General features: G+C 46.5%; 1 protein-coding gene across 4 annotated transcripts in view; it reads left to right on the top strand.

Moving 5' to 3' along the window:
• sema6a (sema domain, transmembrane domain (TM), and cytoplasmic domain, (semaphorin) 6A) overlaps positions 1 to 13,467 on the top strand; it is a 78,787-nt gene continuing 65,320 nt past the window's right edge. For 2 of the 4 annotated variants that reach the window (XM_029829200.1, XM_011615504.2), the window contains exon 1: positions 4 to 452. The gene's annotated coding sequence lies outside the window, so the exon portion shown is untranslated. Of the gene's footprint in view, positions 453 to 13,467 lie in introns of all 4 variants that reach the window. The other 2 variants (XM_029829199.1, XM_011615503.2) reach the window with 2 other exon arrangements.

Here is a 13,467-nt window from a genome sequence, read left to right as displayed (position 1 = left end):
AAAGCGTCGGTGTATATGTGTGTGTGTGCGCGCGCGTGCATGCGTGCGTGGAGCGGGCGGGTGACAGCTGGTCTCGCTGCGCTGCGCTCCAGTCTGCTAAGAAGCTTCATCTCCAAATAGGATGACCGTGAGCTTTTGTGGAAAGGACTGAGATCCAGCTCCGTAGCCGGTCCTGGGACGCTCGTCTGCTTCAGTTTCACCGAGGGGAGTTTCGAAATCAAAACAGCCCGTTGTCTTCCCTCCGCAGAGTGGATTTCCGATGGATATTTTGCTGTGAAGAGGTGTGATTTCAGCGCGGCATGTAACAAAAAGAAGCGCAAGAGAAAAGTAGCGCTCGTATTGTTGTTGTGCCGAAGCGGGCGCCGTCTGAACTGCCGTGAGCGCCGTCTCATGGATTACTAAAGGGCAGAGTTGTAGAACCACTCCGAGACGCATCCATTCATGAGCTGAAGGTAAAGAATTCTTTGTTTATTTCAAACTTTAGATGAACGCGTATCAGTGCGTTTTCCAGACGGTAAATCATCTTCTGTACAAACAGCAGACCGGGCGACAAGTGCACTGCTTCACAGTTACTTTTTTATTATTTATTTCCTTTCATCGATCATATATTTTATTTCATATAGCTTTCTTAAAAATCCAAAAGTAAATTTAAAGCAGAGATAGTACTATTATTGGTGGTGTGTTTAACGCAGAAGACGCTTCTGTGGTTATCAACGCATCACTATTCCGTGCGTAATCCATCTGAGGCTTTAGTTTAGTTATAAAAAAAGAAGCGGGGTGCGTTTTGGACACCAGTGTGTCATAACACGATGGAAATCTGCCGGTATTATTCGCAGACGCGTGGACGCCTTTGAAATGCGCTGCTGCGGACTTGGAGGACTCCGATCTTCGCAGGTCCGCCGCCTTATTAGAGCCGCTTTCGGCTCTTCAAAACTACATCCGCCAAATTCCCATTTGTAGGCCAATGTTCAAACACAATCTACTGAGCGGGTTTGATTGTTTGATTCGTAGAAGAAACGTTTGCTGCTCATCACGACAGTGCGTCGTGGGATTTTCATTGGCCGCGATTAAAAATTTGGAACAACAACAACAGTTCGCGTAAACTTAAGCGGCCTGATCTTATTTTTTCTGGGTTGTAGTGTTGTTGTTTTTTTTATCGCTTTACATATATATATTTTTTCTTTCTTTCTTTCTTTTCTGGAGAGTCAGGGGATTCTGTGTTTCGCGCACTGACAGGGTGTGTTCGGAGATGTCAAGCTCCGCTACACCAGGAGGTGGAGTGGTCTCCGTTGTTCTGGTCCTCCAAAATCCAGCTAACGCGTCTGATTCAGACCAGGCGACTAAAGTGCTCCGAAATTCAAGTGTGCATACGGTAAATAATGTGCACGAACACGCCGGGAGAGAAGACAGAGGCCTGAAAACCACATCCAACAGCCGCGCTGCCGACACCCACTCGGTGCCACTTCTCCTCTCCTTCGCTGCCTCCTCTCCCAGTATCAAAGGGAGCCACAGAGGCACCCGTCAGCTGATTGTAGCAGCACAACCTATGGAACTTTCAGAGCAAATGAAAACTGATTCATGCCACCCCGAAGAGAAAACTTGTGAATCGCGGGAAATATTTGACGCTACAGAGTGTTGCATCCTGTAGTAAGTTCCAGGCCAGGCATTTTGCATGTATCAATATGAACACTGAATATTTTACCACCGCTCCTCATACATTAGCCTCGGGCCACTTAAAATGCGCTGGAGGCCTTTTTCAATAAATCCCACCACTGCAAACACAGCAAACAAAAGTGCAAATCCCGCTATTAAGACGGAACGCACTGACGTGCTGGGCTGCAGATAGATGAATTACAACATGATTACATTTGCATCCTCGGCGCTGCCTCTTTCTCACTGAGCAACGCGGCGGCAGGAGTCGCTCGCTTGAATTGGGAGCAACGTCCTGTGGACTGTTTGATCCCCTAACAATGGCAACGGGAATGGCATTGTGTGTGACGGATGGGGATCCGTCACACCACCCTGTCCGTGCGTGGGTGCGTGTAAGAGAGGCAGGGAAAGGCCTTAGCTGCTTAAGGACAGCTCCAGCTTGAGTACAGTTGTGTTGAATTATTGATAAATGGCTTTGCTAATGGTCTAATGAATTGACCCTCTATAGATGTGGTAAACGAGCCAGACCCTCCAGTTTTTGTTAATCATTGCTCCTCATTCACTCAGTGTCAGTCCTTCAGATTCACCCCTGAGCGCACGTCTGCATGTGTTACGATCACAAAAGCATGTTTTATGGATGTACGCCCTACATGTGTGGGCTGGCTGTGGCTTTCTCAAGCAATCAGGCTACCATTTCACCAAAACCCTCCCGTTCTGCATCTGGTTTATTGATGCTTACCCCATTTTCCGGACCCCGCATCTCTTTTAGTTGCTTCTGCTTAATTACACACCCCGCACGCAAAAAGGGGAGCCTGCTGTGATAGCAGAACATTAAAAAAGGATAATTATAAGTCTGCGGATGTGCTGTTTGGGGAGGGGGGGTTGCGCATTTGATTTTACGGGGCAGCGGGATCCAAGAGGCTTTTGTGGCGTTGTCACGTTTGCGACCCGGTTCTTACTACACCGAGATGACTGCCTTTTCACCGGCCCTGTACCTGCTACAACCAATTTAACATCACTTCCACTGTAAAAAAAAAATAAACGTCTGTTTCGCTCGGCCCTCTATAAATTGAATTTATTCGTCCGAGACTTCATCTGAGATAATAAACTCTGCTAACGCTAAGTGTTAATAAGTGATGTCACTCAGGAGAGCAGAGCTATGTTCCTCATCTCGGTGTGTCTGCTCTGTTGGGTTTCTAAAGGTCAGCTTTCTATTTGCTGACTGCCCCCTTCCTTTTCAGCCGTAGTGGAATATCTGGTCTATGGTGAAGACGATGAATGTGGCTCACGCTCGCTTAAACACCAAACAGACTCCACCTATAGGCAACGTGCGATGCAGCCTACTCGATGCACAGCATGGCTCATTTCAAATGTAATCTCCTTGTGATCCCTTGCATCACACTTACACACACACACACATGCACAATATATTCACATTTTCATGCACAGTTCTCTCTGGTGGCTTTTACGCTCTTAATCTTCACCTCTCCAACACCCTATAAATGATTCTACAGTGCATCCACTGAATTAGCTCTCCATGTGTTAACGCTCCTCAAACCCGGCTGATTTGCATAATTGATTGAATCTGATGCCAATGCCAAAAAAGAGAAGAAAAAAAGCCAGAATCATGAACAGTGCCTGCACAAAAGGCTTATTTGGGCTGGGTACCAAAGGTTGGTGACACATTTGGCAAAGTCTTTGATGGTGTTTTGGGTCTTTGGTAGCAAACTCTGGCCAAAAGAATGACCATTGAAAAATAATAATTTAAAAAAAAACGCAGGGTAAATTCCATAATACCTTCATCACAGCTGGGTTTGCTCGCCTGTCATTATGAAATGGAATAGAAAGGCAAATGCATTTGCAGGGATAATCCAAGAGCAGCGGGGCTTTGTGTGATTGTCTGGGCGATGGATGAACGTCTGGCCTCGAAAGTCTCACGCTGCAGATCGGATGATAGAAACGCACGATGTCCCCATGACTGTCCTGCTGCCGCGCTTTTCCAGGTGAGAGTGGGCAGCTTCAAGATGCAGAGGCAGCCCGTTCGGTCACATTATTTTGGGATGTGCCCGTGAGGTTCAGGTCAGGAGGAGGAAGCCTCAGGGAAACTCTGCTCTCTTTTCATCTGCACTTTTAAGTCAGTCTCTAACGCACGAGAACGTGTCTGCGTGTTTTTTAAGATGCTTCCCGTCATCTGTGTGCATTATCCTACCACTAAACGTGCAGGGTGGCTGTTGGCCGTGATGGGGCCGGGGTGGGGGTGTTGATAGTGTGATTGTGCGGCTCTTGTGGAGTGCATCTGTCCCTCCTCCCCATGCCCCAGCGATTGGCAGTGCATCTCTCATCTATTAATCATAGAGAGCGCTTGCTCTCTCCCGCCGTTGCCATAGTTTCAGGACCTGAGACAGTGTTGGGGTGCGCGGTTGCCTCGAGAGAGGAGGAAAGGAAAGGAAAGGAGAACCGAGTAGTAAGGAAAGGAGGGAATTATATAAACAGTTTAGCAAAGGGAAGGTGGAAAAATTGAAGCGGAGCGGAGGAGGAATGGGGGGAAGTGATTGAAAGAGCAGCGGTAGGCTAACACACAGGTCCTCACACTATGGATTAGAGTGCTTCAGGAACCAAAATGGATTCCATTTTTATCCCAGCAGTGAACCGACCATCTCCTTGCACTCCGCAAGTGCATCTTTTCAGCCTCTCCTTGCCCCACACCCTCACAGGCACATATGTATAATCCCTCTTTGTACCCCATCTAAGAGTATTTTGGCAGCCGTATTGTCTCCAGAACAGCACGCTCACAAGTATCAGCAGCCTGTTACAGCATGCTGAACCGCCGTTATTTCACCTTGGTGCACAACATCTGCCTCTGCTCAGCCAGGAGATGAGTTAGGGACTCCTGTTTCATGCTCAGTTGGAGGTTTTGATGGTACAAATCATGCGGAATTCATGTGTTATTCAGTGAGGACTCACTATGGAAATTGACCACTGGAAATTTCCAAGGCAGGGAATACCCCTGGCTATGGAGCCCTGTCTGCCCGTCACTGTTTACCTGCCGGCAACTCTGCCTTTTTCTGTTTCTTGTCATTCTTAATTATTTCTTTTTGGTTTGTGTCCCTCTGATAAATGCTGTTGTATTCAGAGAGAAGGTTTTTTTGGGTTTGTTATGCCTGTAGGCCTGGTGCCTACCACATGACCTCATAATCACATTTAGGTCTTCGATGGCTTACCGTGCTCTAATGTGGTGGTGGTATTATCACTGTGTCTCATCACATCAGTCCCTGCATGCATCCACTGGGAGTTCTGGGAGAGCCAGCAACCAGCACAACTGTAATCATGGGATTGTGGGCACAAGCAACTGTTTTTCTTTTATTGAAGATGCAGCTACAATGTAGATGAAGTCATTCTTACAGACACAGAAGACAAGTTTAAAAACACAAACATGCGCAGGACAATTTCTCTATGTAAATAAGTGAGAAACGTGAAAGCCTGTCAGTGTTTGTGGGGCGTGCAGAGAGTTTAAATGGCCTGAAACCAAGGACACACCTAAGACCTGGCTGTTTATTTCTCCCAGCTTTGAATGGGGTCGTGTAGAATTGCCATTAAGGGACAGAAGGACAAAGGAGAAACTGAGAAGGTGCTGTTTATGGTTATGGTGGTGATCCTCTTTTTTCCCTTTGAAGTGTGGGGATTGAAGTTGACATCATAGACGGCACATTCTCAGGTGCAGCAGGTGGGGGATGAGGTAAAAGTGTGTGTGTGTGTGTGTGTGTGTGTGTGTGTGTGTATTCACAAGAATCCGTAGAACCAGCCATGCTTGACTGCGTGCACGTGCATCAGTCATCAAAGTAGAGGAAATCCAGTGTGAAAGCCGACCTTCACGCTGACTGTGGAACAGGCAGCTTTCTACCTCCGACACTCCCACTGACTCCCAAATTTTATTTTTTTATCCTTACTTCTGCGTACCCTTCAGATCGGAGTTCAACTTTCACAGGTTAGCTTACGATGCAAACATGCTAACGGGCGGTTGTTTTGCTCAAACAAGCGTGGACTAATACCCCAGACTGCGGGGACCTCCTAACGACCGCCGCTGGCTCATCTCGCTCTCCAACGATGATGATAAATTGCTTCTAATTGGCCCTTGGTGATCAGTTTTTTCCAGGTGACTGACAAACCAGGACAATCACTTGTTAATGTGATAAAGAAACCTTAAGACAAACATTGGACCAGTCAAAACTGCGTCTATGCGGCTGCTAATTTCTAATATTTTACAGCACAAAATGATTCGAACTTTCCCATAAATACAAACTGCACGTGTTTCTCCAGGACTGAAACCTCATTATGAAACCAGCCATCTCCCGGTCACAGTGGCTTGCAGACAACAAGAGATTCCCCCGAGGGTCCTCCATTTCAGAATCCAATCAGGCAGAACTCAGAACAATATTACCACTGTGTGTGTGTACATTTATTACATACCTAATGAACAAATTGCAGCCATGTGGCATGGTCTGGCGGTGGCGTGGCTGCACGCACACACACACACACACACACACATGCACGCACGCACGCACACACACACACACACACACACACACACACTCCCACACCCTTCGTGCACTCCAATCACCAGCCATCGTTTTCCCCTTTTGCCTCTTTTCACCACAATACATACACACGCGCGCACACGCAGGCACAGCCACAAGGCCCCCAGTGTTCTCGGGCTGTCTGACCATCAGCTCATGCGGCGCGCTGGGCTGGGAGTACTTATCATCACCCCGCTGAGTGGAGGCCTCACAAAAGGCCTTCACACACTCACACACACGCACAGGCACACCCATTTAAGTGAGTGTATCCTGGTATTCTAATTAAATGTATGGCAAGCACGACATTCCAGACCAGCAGGTGAAGAAGGTTGAGGGAAATTTCTATGTTTTTACCATGTTACATCCAAGGTTTGAAGAGGTTTATACAGACTTCGGTTCAGGCTGAGCTGTAACTTCTCCCACTGATGGCAAGTCTGTGAGACGGGCAGTGATGCAGAGGAGAAGATGGCCAGCTACATGGAATAAAAGCAGAAAGAAGGATTTTTAGAAAGGGAAGCAGGCAAGAAGGGTTAAAATAAATCCAAAAAAGACTTTTGGAAAGAAATAATTTTGCACCTCCCCCCCCATCCATGGCCCTTTTATGCGGACAAAGGGTGGTCTGTGTGTGGGCAGGTAATCAGGCGGCCAGGTTGATAGTCAGGAAGACGGACAAGCTGTGAGGCAGGAAGAGAGAGGCTGTGCCTCGCATAATAATATGTTCATTCATCCCCCACTCTGATAAGGTCCACAGCATGCTAGCTCCATTCATTCATCTCAATCTGGGGGGCTTTTTACACTTTGTTAAAAAAAAGCAAACAGTTTTTTTCATTAAATACCATTTTCACCTTTGATTTGCATGTTTACTGAGTTATTTCCTTCTAAGTTTTCTGGGGAGGTGCAAGCTCGCGCGGCCTTGTGTGTGTGCATATTAGAGGGTCTTGTTTGTGTACGGATGCAGTTTTGCATAAACAGAGACTGTTTAGGGTCTGTTTTGGTCTCCGAGGTTTGATTGGCCAGTGCACCAGCAGCATCCTGAAATACCGCGTCTTTTGATCTACTTCCACCCTCAGCTAATCTGGGACTGTCTCATCTGTCTCCCTGATATAGTCTCTTTATTTTCTCCTTGTCGGATCTGTGTTAGCTCATCTGAACACGGAAGAAATCCCCTATTTATTGGTTGTGGTATTAAAGAGCAATTGTTTAATTGGGAGTGTGAGGGAGCAGCGGAGAGTTTGCTGATTCAAAACTGGTCAAACCGCCATTTTGCGACACATTTCAGTTTTGACAAGGGATTTTAAAAATTCTGGGTTTAATTAAAGCCTACAGCCATTCATTTCACCTGTTCAGCAGGGATATCAGAGAGAAAACTTCCTGTCCAGCCTCTCCCATGCTGTGTTTGTTAGAGTGCACAGGGTGAGGGAGATCTCGTAATACTAGCTAGGCAAGTAATTGTAGCCCGGTAACTAGATGGGAACACTAGATGGTGGGTGACGGTTATCTAGCCCCACTATCTGTTAATTATTTGATGTATCCGGATCTCCAAATAAGCATTCATCTCTGTGCAAAATTAACAAAACAACCGGAACTCTGGGACTACTTTAGCTCTTTATCAGTGCGTATCAATGCACTGCTCCTCTACCTGGGCTCCATCTTACCGAACTTACAGGCTGTTACATCACTGCACCTGACAACAAACACATCAGACGGGGAGGAAAGGGTGGGCGCTTCTTTGGAGTATCGGCGCTGACCTAGATAGAATTAGGATTTTGTCGATCCTGCGGTGTCTCGCCGTTGTTTGTCTTCCTACCGCCGAACTGCATCCTTTCCCCTCTCGCCTGGTGGATTTGCATCTGGGCTTAGTCCTGTTCTGTTGAGTTCTCGCTGAATTCCCTCAAGCTGGCCGGTTCTTTGTTTCAGACTCTATCTAGAACAAACAGGTTTTCATGCAGCATGCTGATAAGATGGGATGTGGTGGTGTGTTCACACAGGCGCCGCTGCCACACTCACTCACGTCAGGCTGTAACAGGTGGAGGACTTAGCGTGAGTTTGCAAATGTCTTTGGGTGTGTGTGTGTGTGTGTGTGTGTGTGCACTTTGGTGTTCATAAAGTGTGGGTGACCGTTTGTTAAATGAACAGACGCGGATGAGACAGGCTGGTGAAAAAACCCGCGTTTGATGTCACTACAACGCCAGAGACTGAGGATGCAGAAGCAAATAATGGCCTCATTTGTCTGGGCTGCCTGCGAACGACGCTTTCCTGTCCTAAACCAATCACACTTGTGTTCCTCACATAGACATAAATACATGACCCCAATAACACAACATCCACAGCCAATAAAATGGTGACAGCCGAGTGATTACATGAAGGGGTTGACATACAGCATACCCAATCACAAGGTTTTTTATTGTGTGGGTGATCCAAAAGATCACGCACTCTCTTTATGAACTCTTCTTACTAATATCCAGTTATTCCCATAACCATTGACTTTCGATGACATAACGAAACAGGAAAGCCAATAAGCGACTAAATGAGAAATCAAGAGCTGAGAATACTGTGATGGTTCAAAATGTAGCCGCTGCAGCGCAAATAATTGATTCCTGCTCTGTCCGTCCTAATTCACAGGTTTGAAACTGAAATATTTATTATTGCTGACTGTCCTTCACCAGCCAAACCACTGACTACATTTGCCAGTAATGCAGCGCAGATGCACCTCCAGCCCTGTCAAAGAGAGAAAACCATTACCCAGGAAGCTCTACTCGACGTGTTAATAGCATGATGATGTTGTGAAATGATGATCAGCACAGATGTGGGGTTTTCCATTTTTCACGGTAATAGAAGAGCCTGACTCTGTCGGCTACCTCGGGAGGACTCATTTCTTACCTACAGCACTTGCTTAACAAGGCCTGACTGCCTGTTTGAGTCTTCTCATTGCCTCTCCCACCCTGGAGGCAGGCAGATACTTATTTCTTTATCACGGGAATTTCCGCGCTTTAAACACTCGGCTAATTACTATAGTAAATAGCGCCTGAGCTGTGCGTGCGGCACGTCGTGAGTGGAAAGGGCGAGCACAGGGGAGAGGTATTTAATTAATTGTCAATTTGGCATCCTTTGTTACCGATTGGAGTGTCCCTTTCTGGACGCAGTGTTTTTTAACACGTTGATGTAGTTTGTAGTTTTTGTACTCGAGTGTGACGCGCAGTGCTCAAGATATTTGGAGAGCGCCTCTTGTGATTGCGCCCATTCACTTACCGTCATTAATTCTTTGTGCCACTGTATTGAGATTGAATAAAGATCGTGGTCGGAGGAGATATTGATTTTAGTGGATAGAGCATTAGCGGATTCTCAGGAGCTTTTAATAGCCATTAGCAAAAGTTATTCATTCCCTGGGATGCATTATGTTACACGTGAAGAGGGAAAAGGAGCAGATGGTCAGATACTGATCACCAGAGTCATTATTTATTTTCCTTCATGTCCTTTCTTCCCCCTTTCTCTTCCTCCCATTGGTTTCACTCAGACCAAACCAGACTTATTCAAGATGTGTTTGTATAGTGACATGGTATGGCGTGACCATCGGGGCTACGACAAATTAAATTATGGTTCCGCTGTCCCAACTACAGTCGGCCTGCCATATGTCCCTAATTAAAAGGGACATTTGTAATGTGGACCTGCGAGGTATTGGGGTGGGGGCTGGTGAAGAGGCTTTGGTTACCCTTTTAACTGATAGCTATCTCTCCAATGGGCAGACAGCACCTATTGCAGCAACAAGACAAACAGTGTTTCGTTACCTGGGGATGACAGAGCTCTTTTCACCTGCTGGGGGAGGGGAGGGGGGGGGGGTTGTGGTGCAGTTGGGTGAATAAATATTTGCAGGTGATAACAAGCTTTGGACAAGCTTTAAGGAAGAGTGATGGCTGGCTATAAATGATTTATGATCCACACACATGTACACACAGTTATGGCACACATCAGCGGCAGATAACAGACGCAGCGTCTTAATGCCGTGCACACATCCAGGGGTGCACGGCAGCCCATAATGACTCTGGGTGAAGTCATACTGTGCTGCATCCCTCTGGTATCAGCTATCGAGGTTTTGGGCCGGGTTCCGTGGATCAGATGTCAGTGGTCGACCACGTGCTCGGCGTCAGATGACGTTGCGGTCAGATTTAGATCTGATCCGTCCGACTCGGGTTTTCATTGTTTTAATGGCATCGGGTGATGCTGAGCTTCAGTCGTTGGTATTATTGAGTTTCATATTTACCTTTATAGATAAAAGTCACCGGGATTTATGTAACTGAGCGTGCTTTAATGCGACGCTGTGAAAGTGTGCATCGTCTCTTCCTACAAATCAGCTTGGAGCCCTCAGACAAGGTACAACACGAGCTCATTTTATAGGGCTGTACGGCACCAGCTGTCACTTTCAGTGTCTTCCTGTGGCGACACATCGGAATTTGAACATCAAAGTTAGGCCCAACTTGGCGTCACGCTCCCTGACGACAAATGTTTCCTGTGCTACAGATTTTAGCAGTGGGGAGAACCTAATACTCTCGCCCTGAACGTTTCTGATTTGTGGAGTTCACACAGAAGTAGGGGATTCTTGAACAAATCTGATCTTGTTTCCGCCCCCCCAGGATGTGAGCTGTAGCAGTCAATCACAATGGGCCATTCAACAAAACTTCCTCCTCCGAACGGATCACATGTATAGATTGGCCAAACAAACTGCGGGTGTCCGACCGCATCACATGATACTTCCTCTTTTCTCCGTTTCAGTCGATGGGAAGACTCTTGTAGATACGCCGAAGGAGTATCGGGCCACCATTAAAGCCGGTCGGCAGGCCTGAACGGTGCAAATTGGTCATGACTAAATATTTCAATAATACTTTGCTGCAGCGATCATCAAAGTGCTGCTGCGTGTAATTTGTGTTGATTATATTTCCTCCATTCTTGTCAGCCTCGCTCTTGTTCCTTTAGCAAATGCATGGTGACTCACTGTAATTACAGCCTTTTTTCCTTTTTTTTACCCTATTACTGAATGTCAGTTCTTCTCCCGAAGAGGACGTGACTGAGGAAAGGACCGATATGATCCGGCTTGAGAAAAACACAAGAAAAACACTGAACCCCGTTGAATCGGAATTGCACAGGAACAGCAAAAAAAAAAAACCCTAACCATTTATATGCATTTTGCAACCATTTTGAAATAGAAGGGGAAAAAAAATCCCTGCTGTGCTTCCTTTTCAAAGACTTCAGCTGCTGACAAGCTAGGACTTTTGAAGTATTTTGGTGAGGAGGAGGTGGATGAGAGGAGAAGTAGATGTAGTGGTTGGCCTCTCATGTGAACGCTGTGTTGCTCCGGCCTTTGAAAATGTGTGCATGTGCTCCCCGGAACATATGAGCGACTTGGTGTTCTTCAGAGGCTTTGTTTCATGTATTTCCAGCGCTCTGCTGTAAACCGCTGTGCTCTTGAACGTGTGAACCTCCGGTGAAGCAAACGCCGCGGCGCTGGGAAAGCACGCGGAGGAGGACCCAACCGGGCCGGGGAAAGACAACCTCCGCACAGACCCTCCTTTATGCCCCATTAATAACACAGTTCCACGAAGGACAGCTTAAGAGGAGATATGTCAGTAGTTCATTGTGCGTCAGGAAGTGAGTCGTTCATATGGTAATAGCGACTGGAGTGGTTCCCCTCAGAGCCCGTTTGTTTTAGTGTAAGTTGTAGTCGCTCGCTGGGGTGGACTGGATGGAATGTGACAGGCCGGACCGCTGCAGAGTAACTGTAGAGGAGGGGAGGGAGGGCAGGAGGAGGAGGGCCGGTGCAAAACAGAAGTTTAGGAGGAGGGGATGGGAATGGACAGATCAGCGGGAGGCAAAAGCAGAAAGAAGAAATTGATAGAGACAGAAGAAGAGAAAGAAAAGAGAGGAGGCTTTTTCACCGCAGAAATGACTCTCCCCCAGAATCTGTTTACCTGCCCAGTCAGCCGGAAAAATGTCATTGGTGGACGCACGGGGGAATGAGGCTTATTCCAATAGAAGTCCTGCTAATGGACCGGCAGGTCTGAAATCATCATTTTTGTGGCGTTTTGTGGCTTCAGTTTAATTTTCAGTTCCGTTCGTGCTTCTCTGGGTTATTTATTGCACGTTCGGGTGCTGTATCGTTTTCTGGGTCACGGCAAAGCTCCAGTTTTGTCTTCCTTAATGAAGCTACATTGTGCAGGCACTCACTATGATCTTTTTTTTCTTGTGTAAAAAAAAAAATCAAAACATGTCAGCATTTCTCTACCTACATGGGATCACGTGGCTGGGCTTAGAATGGTGGTTTTCATTGAAATGTTTCCCACTGTTTTCAAACAAAGGTTTGGTCAGATCTTCAGGTGTGGCATGCAGCCCCTTCGGAGGAGGAAGCTTTGACAATATTATTTATGTTAATGTCTGTGGGAGGGTAACTGAGGATGGCCAGAACATTTATAATTCTTGGGTGAAGTCACTGATAAAAATCTGCTATGACGTCACCTCTTTGGGGCCTTTGAGCATTTGCTCTGTATCTTCCCCTTAGATGTTTGTCACAACACCATTTTGAGGCAACACAGACATAGTGACATAGATATTAGTAGTGACCCTTTTTTGATAATCTCAGTTTTTATCTCCTCTACCCTACAAGCTAAACAGAAACTCTTTGACCCGCACAGACCCGGTTCATGTCCCCCATTACTTGGGTTAAAACGGAGCTGCAATTACGGCTATTTAAAGGTTCTCCGGCTGCTCACCCTGAACTTCCCTCAGTTGGACCGCAAAGTCATCGATCTATTGCTCAGCAGCTCTCATCCACCCCCCTCCTACCCCCACCCTTGCTCTCACTAAGCACTGGCCAAATCACAAACAAATATCAGCTTAAAAGAAACCCTTTTAAAATGCTGTGACTCCATGACACCATCTAAACCCTGAGGGACATAAAGTGTGTGTATATTACAGGCTATATGCTGCTGCCAGGCTAGTGTTCCTCAGGTATATTTAATAAAACAAAGATGAAATGGTGCCTGACTCTCCAGCCAAGCATTAAATAGTCTGAGCACTACTGCAAAAAACAACCCCACACACACACACACAACTCTCTATGAACCCTTCTACTTTCTGTTTATTTAATTCATTTTGGCAGTCATTTAACTACAGACCAAACTTCTTTTTTACCGTACAGGCCGATGAAGGAAAAGTCCACCGAACTCACCTTTCAGCAAATTTTAACCAAATGTCT

Source organism: Takifugu rubripes, chromosome 21, assembly GCF_901000725.2.
Source record: "Takifugu rubripes chromosome 21, fTakRub1.2, whole genome shotgun sequence".
Classification (NCBI taxonomy): Eukaryota; Metazoa; Chordata; class Actinopteri; order Tetraodontiformes; family Tetraodontidae; genus Takifugu; species Takifugu rubripes.
The sequence above is the reverse complement of the archived record's forward strand: the minus strand, read 5'-3'. Positions and strand labels throughout refer to the sequence as shown.